The following is a 16,173-nucleotide window of genomic DNA, read 5'->3' on the forward strand; positions in this document are numbered from 1 at the left end:
TCCTTCCTTCCTTCCTTCCTTCCTTCCTTCCTTCCTTCCTTCCTTCCCTCACTCCCTCTCTGTCTTTCTTTCTTTATGAACAAAATGACTAATATGGAAATCTTTTACATGTTTTCACATGTATAACCTTTATCAGATTGCTTGCCATCTCAGGGAGGGGTGAGGGAATGGAGGGAGGGATAAAATTTGGAACTCAAAATTTAAAAAAAAATGAATGGTAAAAAAAGGTTTTTGCATATAATTGGGGGAACATAAAATATTATATAAAAAAGAAAGTGGGGGTAGAAGTGCTGAGGGTGGTGGGGTGGTGGGAGAAGATATTAAAGTTCTAGTGGGATAGCAGGCAATAATTTGGTGGGGATATAAAGTGAAACAACCAGCTAGATATTAGGGGCCATATGAGGTTCTCACAAATCAGAGCAATGCCAGTCCTAGGGAAGCAGTTCCGGAACTATAAGGGTTAAGTCCCACAGGGTATAGTTTTAGATCTAAGGCAGGTGGCAAGATGTCAGCGGGTGCTGGGCAGGTGAGTGTTGGCAAATAGGAATTACTAGCCATGTGAACCTGTGCAAGTCATTCCCCTCATTGAACTCCAGCTTTCTCATCTGTAAAATGGAGATCATTATAGCACCTACCTCACAGAGTAATGAGAGTCAAATGAGATAATGTATGGAAAGTGCTATCTATGTCAGTGACTAGAGTCATTTTTTTCTATTATACAATCTCCAGACGTAGGAAGAAGGTTGAGCGCTAGTGAAAAATGATGAAAAGGGATGCAGGAGGGGCAGCTGCAGTGGATATGGCACCAGCCCTGGAGTCAGGAGGACCTGGGTTCAAATTCAACCTCAAAGACTTGACACTTACCAGCTGTGTGACCCTGAGCAGGTCACTTAAACCTGACTGCCTTGCAAAAAACAACAACAAACCCCCCCACCCCCCAAAGAAAAGGGATGTGGGGGAAAACACCGAAGGACTATCACATGAAAAACAGGAATATTATTTCCAAGCTCTATGCATAAGGGTGCAGAGTGATCCACGATACATTCAGATTGGGGCAAGTGATTATGTAAATAAATTAAAAGCTAGGAGAGGATGAGTGCCTTGTAAGTGCTCCCAGGTGATCCCTTATGGGATCTGGGGAGCAACACTTAGGAAAGGAGAAGAATTCCAGCTCCATCGGTGGCAACCTTAAAGAGGAAGAGACTCAATACTGAACAGACGAGAGAGGAAGGAGTTTGCCTGAGTATTCCAAGCAGGATCTGAAAACCTGCGCCTATAAGGCAGACCGCGGCAACTTCCATGCGGCCGGACAGACTTGCTGGCTGCCTCCTTCCCTCCCTCTCCCGATATCTCAGAAGTGCCTCCCATTCTGCACAACATCTCGCAGCTGCCATCTTGGGGTGACTCGGCCCCCTTTGGGGACATTTTATCAGCTGCTCTGGGCAATCTGGAGGGGATGGGTCTGAATTTCTTTGCTCCTTTTGCTATGCTGGTGCTCCAGGGGGAGCAGAAGAGCAGGCAAGTCTTGGTGTTGGCTGTGGGGGCGTGTGTCCCCATCTGTGTGCTCACACTGCTGCTGCCGCAGTGGCAGGCGGCTGCGGAGGCTTTGTCTCAGGGTCTGAAGAAACGCCCTTGTGGAACACGGACACGCTGGAGCTGGGGAAGGCCCCAGAAACCCTGGCTACCCCAGGGCCCCTCGCTGGCAAGCGACCGGGCTGCTTTGGGAGCGAGGGCTCAGTGCAGCTGGCCTGATGCCAGGCCAGAGCATCCTGCTTCGTGCAGGAAATATTGAGCAATCAGAGTCTTGAAAAGGACTGGAACCCTTCCAAGACTGCACTTTACATCTGCTCTGTGCTATGGCTCAGGGAGCCCTGCAGGGGAATCTTTGAGACTAGTTCAGGGTGTTCAGAATGCACAGCACCCATAAGGATGTAGAGAGCAGACATCATCTTGCAACACTCACTGTACGGCATGTTCCGGTTGGCATCCACCGCACAGTTTGCTCAAGGCTTTCACAGGCATTATGTCATGACAGCCTCACATTAGCCCTGTGGAGGAAGGCAGGGCGCAGATATTGCTACCCCCATTTCACTGATGAGTGAACTTAGGCTTAGGTGACATAACTATCAAAATACTGAGTGGCAATATTCTTTTCACTAGGACCCCAGGAAGGACCCCTGATTCTAAAATTCTCCCTCTCTTATCCCAACATGCCTGAAAGTTTACCTCCTTCAGCTTGATCCCTTTAGGGGATGAGAAGGAAACATAATAAACACTTACTGAGCACCTACTGTGTTCCAGGTACCATGCTGAGTGCTTTACACATATCTCATTTGAGATTTACAACATCTTGAGATAGGTGCTATTATTTTGAAAAATTTATTTATTTACTTTTAATTTTCAACATTCATTTCCAAAAGATTTTGAATTCCAAATTTTTTCCCCATCTCTCCCCTCCCCCCCCAAGATGGTATGCATTCTGATTACCCTTTCCCCCAGTCTGCCCTCTCTTCTATCATGCCCTTCCCCCCATCCCCTTTTCCCTTATTTTCTTATTATGGCAAGATAGATTTATCTACCCCACTGCCTGTATATCTTATTTCCCAGTTGCATGTAAAAACCATTTTTTTTTAACATTTGTTTTTAAAACTTTGAGTTACAAATTCTCTCCCTTCTTCCCTCCCCACCCACCCTCATTGAGAAGGCAAGCAATTCACTATAGGTTATACATGTATAATTATGCAAAACACTTCCATTAAAGTTATGTTGTGAAAGACTATTTCCCTCCATCCTATCCCTGCCCCTCACTTATTCTATTTTCTACTTTGACCCTGTTCCTTTTCAAAAGTGTATGCTTCTAACTACCCTCTCCCCCAATCTGCCCTCCCTTCTATCATCCCCCTTCTCATCCCCTTCCCCCCTACTTTCCTGTAGGGTAAGATACCCAATTGAGTGTATATGTTATTCCCTCCTTAAGCCAAATTCAATGAGAGTAAGGTTGACTCATTCCCTTTCAGATAGGTGTTATTATTATCAATGTTTCACAGTTGAAGAAACTGAGGCATAAAGAGGTCAAGTGATTTGCCAGGGTTATAACTCCAGTAAGCATGTGAGGCTGCATTAAAACTTCAGTGTTCTGACTCCAGGCCCAATGTTTTATCCACTGTACCACCCACCAGTTGTCAGAGTATTGTACTTGGAGCTGGAGGGCCTGGGTGAGAAGCAATCCTCTTTCTCCTGGTTACTTTGTGACCCCAAACAAGTCACTCATCTCTGGACCTCAGCTTTCTAATAGGGAAAATGAGGGAGTTAGAAGATATGTATTAAATCCTAAATACTTCAAGCCTGTGGATGTGAATGAAGAACCTGACATTGGAGCTTGATAAGAGATGTGAGAAACCCTGGACCTTGTAGATGATTAGCAAAAGGAAAAAGGATGTTACAGAAAGGGCAACAGATAAACTGCAATGTTTTGTGCATTGAGGGCTATTAACAAATGATGGGAAGTTAGGAGGCACAGTGGGTAGAGTAGCAAGTGTGGAGTCTGGAAGACTCATCTTCTCTAGTTCAAATCTGGCCTTAGACACTAGCTGTGTGGCCCTGGGCAAGACACTTAATTCTATTTGCCTCAGTTTCCTCATCTGTAAAATGAGTTAGAGAAGGAAATGGCAAACCACTACAATCTCTTTTGCCAGGAAAACCCCAAATGGGGTCATGAAGAGTCAGACACAACTGAAACAACTCAGCGACAACTGACTATCAAATGAATCAATCCTGTATTGATTTATCTTTGTAGACATTAAAATTTATGCAGAATCCCACAAACATGTCTGTAGACACATGTACCATGGTACCCCATTAGTATAGTGACAAGAACTCTGGGTTTGGAAGCAGAAGATCTGGGTTCAGATTCTTGGGTGTCAAAAGGTATGTGGTGTGGTAAGCAAGTGCTGGACTTGGGTCAGGGGCACTTGGGTTCTAATCCTAATTCTAACATTATGTGAACTGGGCAAGTCACTTAAACTCCCTAAACTTCAATTTCCTCATCTAATAAAATAGCTTCTAAAGTCTCTCTCTTCCAGCTTCAAATCTAAGATCCTGTTATATTGAAACGCATCAGTTGCTATAATGGACCCTTTTCTTTTTTTTTGGTCAACCTTTCTTACGTTGACAGCTGTTCTTAGTGTTTGTGGGGTATTTGTTAATGTGAAGAACTAAGCAAAAGAACTATAGCACCAAGTCTACAGGTTTAAAATTAAAAAAAAAAAAAGAAAATTATCCTATCCCACAAGGCTCAATCATTGTCTTTCAACCTTAAGAATGGGGTGTTAGAGGGAGATAATGGTTAAAGCCTTGCTATTGTTATATTCTCAAGGGAAAATGATGACTCATGCTGACACACCACCCATTGCTTAAAAATCTTTGACTATCAATGTCCCTCTGAGAGAAGTAATTCTGGGGCAGTAAATATTTGCATTTATTTGCAAGGGATATAAATGGGCAACTCTAAGTGACCCTTGGATCAAAATGGAAACATCCAATGTCCAGGGATTGGCTGTCATCTAGCCTGAACATCTGGAATTTTGATTGAATTTTGGGAAATTTATCAGGCCAGCTGGCACCATGTAGTCCCAACTTAGCTGTCTGTGCATATATAAATGCGTGTCTAGTGCAGGGCCTTCTACCTAATAAGCGTTTGGCAAATGTTTTTGGGGGCAGCTAGGTGGCACAGTGAATAGAGTGCCTGGAGACAAGAAGATTTCTCTCCCTGAGTTCAAATGTGGCCTCAGACACTCACTAGTGACCCTGAGCAAGTTACTTAACCCTGGTTGCCTCAGTTCCTCAACTGTGAGATGAGTTGGAGAAGGAAATGGCAAACTACTACAGTATCTTTGCCAAGAAAACCCCAAATGGGGTCAAGAAAAATCGGACATGACTCAAACAACTGAACAAAAAAAAATGTTCCTTAAGTGAACAAAAGCATGTACTCATTCCTGTGTGGGAAAACCGATTCAGAATGTTGACCCCATGACAGAATAAGGCTGTGGCCCTTTGTATAGATGTCTCAGAACGTGAGCAGTCACTTTTACAATTCTCTCTCTACACCCTGTCTCCTGTCTCTCTACCTTGGGAGAGGAGATGGTTAAGCAAGAATGGTGAAATACTAATAATTGGAGGTAAATCAGGAGAGGTGCTGTTGGTGGCGTTACTTGCCCACATTTGCTTGAGGAATCAGCACAGGTGTGTTTGTGTGGGGCCAGGAAGGGGGGTAGTATGGCGCCATCTTTCCTCAGCTCCACATTACTGTACTCCCACCTGCAAATATGTCTCTTTGCATTAGAGGTTCTATAAACTTTTTAGATATTCTGGGGCTTCTCCATGCAAATTTATATTCCAAAAATCTCTTTCAGAGGAAGCAAAGGAATGAAAGATATGTGTTGTTTGTTGTTTTTTTTTTTGTTTTGTTTTTGCTTTTTGGAGGGCAATTGGGGTTAAGTGACTTGCCCAAGGTCACACGGCTAGTTTGTGTGTGTGTGTGTGTGTGTGTGTGTGTGTGTGTGTTAAGCGTCTGAGGTCGGATTTGAACTGAGGTCCTCCTGACTCCAGGGCTGGTGCTCTATTCACTGTGCCACCTAGCTGTCCCATAGTGTTATTGTTTTAAATCACCAAATGGCTTTTCATCCATCTACCTGCCTCCTGTCACAGCACATCTGTCTTAGTCCAGACCTCAGGCCTCTGTCTTTCTTCCTCTACACCAAAGTTCAGAGACCAATTGTTTAACCTGCACCATCTTTCTCTTTCTACAGGTTATCTGATCTCTATTCTCATCTTAACCACCAGTTTCTCCAGAGTCTTGGATTTCCCACCTGCCCTGGCCAATATTTGATGGCGCTAATCGGATTTCACTGTTTTTTTTTTTTTATTAACAACTGCTTTACCATCCTAGGCCAAGGCTCCATCCATTTTGCTCTTTTGACTTTTCTCCCCCTTATCGCCCTCACCTTCATGGTGTCCGGGCCTATTAAATGGTGGCCGGTCCAATTTCTGGCACCCAATAAATCTAAATTTTCAAGCTTAGGAAGCAGGGATCACCCACTGGCACCCAGATAAATGAGTCTTCCAGGAGAAACTTAACAGTAGTCATTACTCAGGGCTCTCCTGAAGCCCCAACACAGAGTTTCCTGGCGGTGAAAGTTTTAATCTCCTTTTTCTCCCCAGTTCTCTTTTGGGTAGAAGAGAGAGGGGGTGGGCTTATGTCAGAAAATGGCCCCCAATGCCTAAGGCCTTCAGTTTTCAGTTCAGTTCTTTCTGATTTATACAGATGAACAAGGCTCAAAGCAAATCACCCCTGCGAGCCAGCCTCCCTCCCAATCCCAGCATCCAGCTCGGCTCCCATGTCATTCCGCCGCAGAGCCTCACAAACATCTTTGAAATGAGACTTAATACCCAGCACACGCTCCAGCACGGTGGGCTTGCCAGGGCTGTAAGTCTGGAGCTGAACAAAGGACTCTCGGTGCACAGATCTCATTGTTTCCCAGCAGACCAACCAATGGGGGTTTTCTCTTTCCCAATTCAGTGTCGGGGGTCCCTTATCCTTACTGGGGTGCTGCTTGGACACCCAAGGTTTAGTTCTTTTAAAATCTTTACCTTTCATGCTGACTAAAATAGAAAAGCTAGAAAAATGAGGTGTATATGTATGAGTGTGTGGTGGAGGGGATGGGGGGAGGGAAGGGAAGAGAATAGATCAGAAAACAAATTGGTTTCCTGAAAATCTGGTGGGAAGGAGGAGCTGAAAACCATGGCTGCCCTTTGGATTTCCCTGCTTCTTTCAGAGGTGGGCACAGCCCCTGTCACTGGATTTCCCATAGAGGGCTGTGACCTAGAATTGTTATCTCCCCTTGTGGAAAGTTCAGGACTATTTCTATTTACTTATTTATTATTTTGACTTGGGAAATTACTGCCTTTCACTGTACCAGTCATCAGGCTCCATGCAATAAAAATTAATTACAATGAATTAAAACCTTAAAAAATCACCCCAAACATACAACTACAGTGTCAACAGCCACCCTTTCCTCTTGCTTCCCACATCTCCTATTTAAGAGAAGACCAGGAAATAGAGATCATTCCAATGTGGAATGGCTGACCTTGGGCTCCCCAAAGAATAAATGTGGAAACTGAAGATGAAAGTTGCTCAGAAACACTCCTTATGCTTTCCTCTAAGAGTTTAGAGCCTGTGTATTGTCTCTTCAGAATGACTTTTAGCTCTTTGAGGGCAAAGAGAGTGTCTTGCATTAGTTTTGAATCCTACTGTGCCTGGCACAGTGCTGGCTCCATGCCTGGAATACACTCTCTCCTGGCCTTTGCCTCTAAAAATCCCTATTTTCTTTCAAGGCAGCTCAAATACTACTTCCTATGGCAAGGGACTTCCTTCCCCTTTCCACATTTCCTTATATTTATTTTGCATGGATTTTGTATATACTTATCTTTGTTTGTGTTCTCCTTCCTAATAGGATGTTGGATTCTGGAGGGCAGGGGCAGTTTCATTTTTCTTTTTGTACCAGTAACATCTAGGACAGTATCTGACATGTTTGTTGTTGTTCAGTTATTTTCAGTCATGTCTGACTCTTCATGACCCAATTTGGGGTTTTCTTGGTGAAGATACTGGAGTGGTTTGCCATTTCTTTCTCCAGTTCATCTTATAGATGACGAAACTGAGGCAATTAGGGTTAAGTGACTTGCCCAGGGTCTCACAGATCATAAGTGTCTAAGACTGGATTTGAACTTAAGTCCTCCTGATTCCATGGCTGGTGCTGCATCCACTGTATCACCTTGCTGCCTCAGTTAAGATTGTGTAACTTAAATTTTAGTGGGCTCAGGTAGCATGGTTTCATGATTTTTTTCCAGCTTTGTTCAGCAACACATAAGTAGGAGTAAAGGCAGCAGATGGTTGTAGTGATTCAAGGCTGGGGTATGACAGTAACATCTTTAACGGTATCAAAGGCCAAAAGATTCAAGAGAAGAGGACAGGGTAGAATTGAACTATTTCACCAAGAAATCAAGATGGGAAAAAAGTATAACCAGTTGGAGGACCTGTGCTTGAGGCTAGGGTCATTTGCTTACTTGTGTGACCTTGGGTGAATCATTTAAACTCTTTGGACCTCCATTTCCTCATCCATAAAATGGCAGAGTGGAACTGGACAGCTTTATATCTATGACTTATCAAGAAACAGAAGATCCCATCCCTGCCTGAGAAGAACTAGTAGTACAGTTGGGGGACCAAAACCCATATTGTCAAGGATGTAGAAGGCCTCCCTCTTCAGGTAGGGATGAGAATAGAAGTCCTCTGAAGTTCCTTCAAATGAGAAGGTTCTGTGATTTTAAAAAGATACCACAGACCAGTGTTTAAGATCTAGTTCAGTCTCTCGTTTTCCAGATGTGAAAACTGAGGCCTAGAAAGATAAAGAGACATGGCCAAGATCATGTAGCTAGTTAAAGGCAGAGGCAGGACAATAACCCAAATCTTCTGACTTATGGTCCATTGTTCCATGAATGCATGTGACAGTATGCATAACATTCTACACCAATAAAACACTACCGTTCTACCAAGAGATGTATTTTGTCATCTATCCTCTGGAACCAAGATCAAAACATTTAATCTGTATTCAGCTGATATTAGTGTTGTTTTCACTTATATTGTTGCAGTCACTCAGTCAGAAAGCATTTAAGTACCTACTATGTGCCAAGCACTGTGCTAAATTCTGGGGATGCAAAGAAAGGCTTCTTAATAAGTAATTTATAGTTCTTATTATTTGTTCCATATCAGCCTTCCCATGTGCCACAGAATTCCTCATTTTGTCATTTCTTACAATGCAATAATTTCATTACATTTGTAACTTGGTGTTCAAGCCCAGGCATTGGCACTGGTGAAGAGAATGGTTACTCATTGCTCTATGTCTTTGATGGGTTGGTGAGAGCCTAGAATGATGTGTGCCCTCTTTCAAATATGGAAGCTAGAAGAATAACTTCTTTTCTGAAGTCTCGCCAACTTAGTAATCATTCTTGCCAATGTAGAGAGTAATATGCCAATGCTCAGACTGGAGCCCTAGGTTATAGGCATGTGCTATAATTTGTTCAGTCATTCTCTGATGGATGAACATTCATTTTGATTCCAAATTTTTGCTGCCACAAAAAGTGTTGATATGAATATTTTGGTATCTATGGGATCTTTTTTACTGTCTTTACTTCTCTTTTCCAGGAGTGGGATTGTTTAGTAAAAGATTATGAACAGTTTAGTGACTTTTCTCATATAATTCCAAATATTTTTAAAGTTTAGTGTATTCACATGCTTGTCTTCCTGCAGTTCTTTTAACACTGATTAATTGTATCTTTTATGATCTTTGCCCAGTTGATGGGTTTAAGGTAAAACCTCAGTTATAATTTAGAGCCCTTTTTAAAAAAAGTATGGCTTATAATTATTTCTTTTTTCACTTTTAATTTGAATCTGTGTTATTAGCATTTTGTTAAATCTAGACAATCATGGCTTAATTTCTTGTTATGTTGAAAATGCTTTTTCTTCTAATCTTGGTAGCATTATTTTTATTTCTGCAAATGCTTTTTAATTTAATGTAATCAAAATTATCCATTTTATATCCTGTAATGCTCTCTATTTCTTGTTTGTTCATAAATTCTTCCTTTATATATAGATCTGACAGGTGAAACTTTCTGTGCTTTGTTGATTTTCTTATGATATCATTCTTCATGTCTAAATCATGTATCTGTTTAGTCCTTATCTGATGATATCTTTTAAATTTTTTTTGCTTTTATTTTATTTTATTTTTTTTTTGGAAAGGGGAAGGCAGGGCACTTGGGGTTAAGTGACTTGCGAAAGGTCACATGGCTAGTAAGTGTTAAGTGTCTGAGGCTGGATTTGAACTTAGGACCTCCTGATTCCAGGGCTGGTGCTCTATTCACTGCACCACCTAGCCACCCCGATAGCTTTTAATTATGTCTAATTCTTTCCCTTGCTTCTTTTTCCTTTTTTTTTTTTAAACCTCAGTGGAAGCATAATAGATTCTGCCCCAGCTCCTTATTTTTACTCTGTGTATGTCTCTAAGTTTCATGTGTCTTTCTTACAAACAGCATATTTTTGGATTCTGGTTTTTAATCCATTCTCATATATGATTTCATTTTATGGGTGAGTTCATTCCATTCACACTCACAGTATAGTTACTAACTGGATATTTTCCTCCATCTTATTTTCCCCCTATTTATTCTCTCTCTCTCTCTCTGTCTCTATCTCTGTCTTTCTCTGTCTCTCTGTCTCTCTCTCTCTCCCCTCCCCCCATCCTTCCTCAAAAGTCTGTTTTACTTCTAATTGTTACTACCCGTAATCCACCCTCCCTTCTATCAGCACCATATGTTCCTTCTCTTATCCCCTTCCCCTCCTACTTCCCTATTGTATAAGATAGATTTCTATATCCAAATAAACGTGTATGTTATTCCCTCTTTGAGCCAATTTCAATAAGAGTAAGGTTTAAATGTTGTCACCTCCCCCCACCCATCTTCCCCTCCACTGTAAAAGCTCATTCTTTTGTTCTTCTTTTATGTGAGATAATTTCCCTATCTTATGTCTCCCTTCCCCCTTCTTCCAGTGCATCCCTCTTTCTCATCCCTTGATTTTTTTTGAAATCATACCTTCATAGTCAATTCACACCCATGCTCTCTGTCTATATATACTCCATCTAACTGCCCCCAAAATAAATAATAAAGTTCTTAGGAGTTATAAGTATAGTCTTCTCAAATAGGAATGTAAATAGTTTAACTTTATTGAATCCCTTATGATTTCTCTTTTATGTTTGCCTTCTCATGCTTCTTTGAATCTTGTGTTTGAATGTCAAATTTTCAACTTAACTCTAGTCTTTCCATCAGGAAGCCTTGAAAATCCTCTATTTCATTAAATATCAATTTTTTTTCCCCTGAAGGATTATACTCAATGTTGCTAAGTGGGTTATTCTTGGTTGTACTTCTAGTTCCTTTGCCCGCTGGAATATCATATTGGTTCCTTTAATATGGAATCTTTAAATCTTGTAAAATCTTAAGTGTGGCTCCACAGTATTTAAATTATTTCTTTCTGGATGCTTGCAATATTTTCTCCTTGACCTGGGAGCTCTGGAATTTGGCTATAATATTCATGGGAGTTTTTATTTTGGAATTTCTTTTAGGAGGTGATGAGAATAGAAATTCCATCTCTATTTTACCCTCTGGTTCTAGGACATCAGGACAGTTTTCCTTAATAATTTCTTGAGATATGATGTCAAGGTTTTTCTTTTTTTTATCATGACTTTCAGGTAGTCCAGTAGTTCTTAAATTATTTCTCCTGGATCTATTTTCCAGGTCTGTTACTTTTCCAATGAGATATTCCACATTTTCTTTTTTCATTTTTTTGATTTAGTTTAATTGTTTCTTGAAGTCTCATTGGTCACTGGCTCCCCCTTGCTCAATTCTAATTTGTAAGTAATTATTTTCTTTAGTGAACTTTTGTATCTCTTTTTCCATTTGGCCAATTCTACTTTTAAAGGAGTTCTTTTCACCGGATTTTTGTCTCTTTTACCATTTGTCCAATTCTGCTTTTAAAGGTGTTATTTTTTTTCAGTATTTTTTGTGTCTTTTATCAAACTGTTGACTCATTTTTTATAATTTTTCTTGTAGCATTCTCATTTTTCTCCACTGTTTCCTCTGTGTCTCTTATCTTATTTTAAAAATCCTTTTTTTTTTAGTTCTTCCAGGAATTCTTGTGGGGCATATGTCCAATTCACATTTTTCTTTGACATCAAGACAGCTTATAACTGTCTTTGACATCATTGTCTTCTTCTGAGTTTGTTATCTTGATCTTTTCTGTTATTGTCATGACTTTTTATGGTCAATTTCTTTTCTTTTTTTCTTTTTGTTGCTTGCTCATTTTCCTAACCTATTTTTTGACTTTTTCTTTATGTTAAAGTTGCACTCTGCTCTTGGGGTGGGGGGATGTTTCAAGCTTCAGAATTTTCATGCTGCTGTTTTCAGAACTAGTTCTAGGGATCTGCAAATTTTCAGTGCTTCTAAGATGGTATGATCTAAGAAGAGGTGTGGCCATTGCTCTATTGGTCTGTGCTCTTATCTTTATCCAGGAAGGGACCTTGTTCCCCTTCAGCCACAAGCACTAGCACTCCTCTTAGCCCTGGAACTGTGACCAGGTCCTCTGCTCTCCTGTGGCTGCAAGTACTAGTACTCCTTTCTGCCTTGGAGTTGAGACCAGGGCAATGCAACAGCATCCTAAACCCAGAGCCAGTAGAGGATCCTCTGTAATTTCTTTCTGACCAGTTGTCTGACCCCTTTGCCATCTGTGAGCTAAGAGCACCTGAAACTGCTGCTTCTGCTATTGCTGCTGTGGTCACCTCCAAGGTTTCCTGCTGGCATTTTGGTGTTTGGGCTGATCTGCTCTGTGCTTCTGGTTCAACCACCACTCCAGTGCGACAGAACTTTCCTGCTGACTTATACATTGTCTTGGGATGGAAAATTGTTACACCCTAATCTTATGTTGCTTCTGCCACTCCAGAATTTGATTCAAAGCATTATATTAGAGTTGCTTGGAGGATAATTTGGAAGAGTTCAGGTGAGTTCTTTCCTTTACTCTGCCCTCTTTACTGCACCACTAATTGTTTCTTGGTTGTGTTTTGCTGTATAGAACACTTTAGGTGACTGGATAATCCAAGTGATTTGGAGACATGTTCAGCTCAGATGACTTATAGAAATAAGTCATTTATGACCTGTTGGTGATCACAGGGGAAAAAATGAATACAAAAGTACTTTATACAAAGATCTATTTAAAGAATAGTGTGGCTCTCTATTGAAATTCCACCATTTTCTTTCATATTCTTTGATACAGATGTGGAAAGTAATCAAATATCAGAATAAATGTTCCAGCTCTGTAAATGCCTCATCTGTTCCCTCTTCACATGTACTTAGCCTTGAGCTTCTCAAGGAAGGGAGACAGGGAGGGGTAAAGGCTCATCTCAGAGAAAGCAACAGACAATTACCTTCAGTTGAAAATAAACATAATAAAACTATAGAAGTTTAATTTTTGCAACTTGAGAGGGTTTTTTTCCCCAGCTATTCACTTCTAATCACTCTCAGCTAATAAATGAATAGAATAGCTAATGTGATTAGACTAATTCACTATTCATCAAGAATATTAAATGAATAGAATATTTTGCATTTTACCAGTCACACATCGGGAGTATTTACCTGATATTACAATCAGTCATGTGTTAGGTTCTCTCTCTGCTCTTAGGCTACAGCTCATGGATAATTATAGTGTTTAATTAGTCCCACACAGCATTTACCTCTCTAGGATATGTGTAAAGTTCAAGATCTTGGAAGAACAAACTGGAGACTTTGGGAAAGGATGTTCTTTACTGTGTTTCCAGACAACTATCACTGTATATAGGTTGTAGAGGGTTAATTGTAATATTTCATTAGGAAAGGAGGAAAAAGCTTAGAAAGAAGTGAAAAATCCATTGTCTCACACCTAGTAGATGGCCGAGGAGCAGGTGTTTATGAAGCAGTTTTTCATGTAAATACCTTGCTCCTTTGATGATAACATTTTTCTTTTAAAAATTATTTTATTCTGAACTTGACAAACAGCAACAAACACGAACATTTCCATATACAAAAAAGAACAGGAAAAAAAGATTGCATATGAAAACCTGAATCATCCCTCTTTTTAAAGTACATAATAAATTAAGCACATTTGTTCCAAAGTTGTTATATTTGATTGTGTTAAGGTGGCATTTTTGAAAACATCTTTGCTGGTCCTTGAATTTAGATAAAATCACAGAATCCTGGATGGTGTATTTTTCCTGAACCAAGGTGATCAAGCCTCCATAGTCCCAAAGCATTATTAACCTTTATTCTGGTGGATCTTAGCTTGCTGCCTGTTACTTCCTACCCTAAAAATGAAAAAAAAAAAAGAGTACAAGTTCTTTCACTGACCAGTGGACAAATACCTGATTGTCTTCTGGGGGACTCTCCATTTAGTAGAAAATAGAGGTAATTCAGTAGATATACTTAGTTGTATCAGGACTACTCTATACCAGCCTAGCTGTATAATTCTCGAAAATACTCTAAGAGATAATTTTCTCTAAGTCCTAGAAAGACATTCTAATTTGTTATATGTATCTTGGGCCCTAATTGTGGTTTTCTGAAAAAACTATAGCCAGATTCAAGTTATGGATCAACATCTATACAAAACCTGTGGCATGAATTTTAATCTCATTAATTCTCTTGCAGACCAAACCAGATTTGACTTATGAATTCCTTAGTAGTCATAATTCAATAAAATAGAAAAACAAGGCAAATCATCCCCACATATGTATAAGGATACACTCTCCCACAGATTCCCATGCCACATTTAGAAGAGAAAATACTCACCATTCTCTAACCCCAACACTTCATGCTTCTAGGATTTCATGCTGTTTGGAAGCTCTCTGCTTCTAAAGCTGCCATTTATGGCTTCTCTACAGAGTCAATGACGTCATCTGTTGAGCTGCTTCCTTCAGTAAGCTGTCATCTACTATTTCTCTACCTGCTTTTCTTCTGAATTACTGCTGGGTCGTTTATCTGCTGAGCTGCTACTGCCATCTGTTGCTTCTCTTTTGAATTGAAACTACTAGGTAGCTTTCCCTTTTCCTTTCCCTTCTTTACTACAACCTCAAGAGTGTTTTACAAATCTTTTGTGAGTCATCCCATAGCCTGAAGGCTATTTCAGCTCTTTTGTGAGTCATACCCATAACATACACAGCCAGCACATCAAGAATCCCTCTGGTCAAATTTGTCTTTTGTCTTTTTCACTATGTTATTTCAGTCTCAGTAGGGATTCTCTAGGTCTTCTGGATATTTGGGGGGGGGGGGGGGGACGGGGGTAGGAGGTGTGGAGGGTGAGCAAATTCCTTTCAACTTCCATCATGTCCTTACCTGCTACTGTCAGGGTGAATCAAATTACTTTGGTACTTTATTTAGCAATACTAGAGTGGCAGGGTGGAACTGGCAGGTTTTTTTTTCCTCATAAATTCCTACTGCTACACCCAAATTACTTAAACATAGTTACGTATGCCTTTATGTCTCCTGCTTTAAGTTATGTTCATTTTGGATCAGTATTCAGTGGAGATAGAGAACATCTGGTCATCATTCTGTTTTATGAAAGAAAAGACGGTTGTTAAAATGCCTTTACTTACTAAGCCTTCTATTCTCCATTTGCACTTTCACCAGTGCAAACCCTGAGTAAGAAGGGAACTGTCCCCCATCAGGTAGGTTATTGAAATTTAAGAAACAAGCAAAAATATTTTGGAAGGATTATTTCTCTATCACATACTGTTCTGTGTTACATTTTTCTCTATTTAGGGACATATTATTAAATAAATAGTCTGTTCTCTCTCCAATCTGTATTAAAGTTATTTTTTTTTAAAGGGAGGGGAGGGCAGAAAAAGAAAATTAATAAATGTACCAACACGAACAATTTCAACTATTCCTTAATCATAAAATAAAAAGTCCATGTTTTTGTCTCTGCTGGGGAAATTAATAAGAAAGATCATGAAGTCTAGAAGACTTCAAAGTTTCAGTAATAATAGCCCAAGTATGCTGGAAATCAAGATACTCCTGAAGGATTTTTCAGGATCTCTCATGTTATGACTTGAATTTATTCTTTAGGGTTTTGCTCTCTAAGAAAGGATCCTTGATTTGTGTTTCTCTGAGCACTTCTTACCATTTATTTTTAGGACTGAAATTCTTGAGAGAAAGAACTGTTTTTGCCTTTCTTTGCACAATGCCTGGCATACAGTAAGTACTTAATTAATACTCATTGACTGACCCAATGTTTAACACAGTTAACCCAATGTTTCCTAGAATGCTGTTCCCTCCCTAGATCTGGTTTTGACTCGAATAGTGCTCTAAGAGAAAGCTCCTAAAGCCAGAATTATTATTCGTTGCTCTTATAGTCAAATTTCTTGATGTCTTAGGGCCGGAGTGAGGAACCTGTGGCTTCGAGGGATTTGTTCTGTGAAGTTTGGATTCAGTAAAAGGGCTGGTACTGATCTAGAGGGCCACATATGTCCTTGAGGCAGCATGTTCCCCAACCCT

General features: G+C 40.2%; 1 long non-coding RNA gene across 1 annotated transcript; it reads right to left on the reverse strand.

The window, feature by feature from the left end:
- Positions 1-10,802: 10,802 nt before the first annotated feature.
- On the reverse strand, positions 10,803-14,872 carry LOC138147558 (uncharacterized). The gene is made up of 2 exons (XR_011164845.1): positions 14,470-14,872; positions 10,803-12,806 (listed from the first exon to the last, which is right to left on the reverse strand). It is a non-coding gene; the product is annotated as an uncharacterized lncRNA (long non-coding RNA).
- Between the last annotated feature and the right edge of the window lie 1,301 nt (positions 14,873-16,173).

The sequence above is a fragment of the Petaurus breviceps genome, unplaced genomic scaffold (genome assembly GCF_028583685.1).
Source record: "Petaurus breviceps papuanus isolate PSGF00001 unplaced genomic scaffold, PetGlider_PUasm1.0 90804, whole genome shotgun sequence".
Lineage (NCBI taxonomy): Eukaryota > Metazoa > Chordata > Mammalia > Diprotodontia > Petauridae > Petaurus > Petaurus breviceps.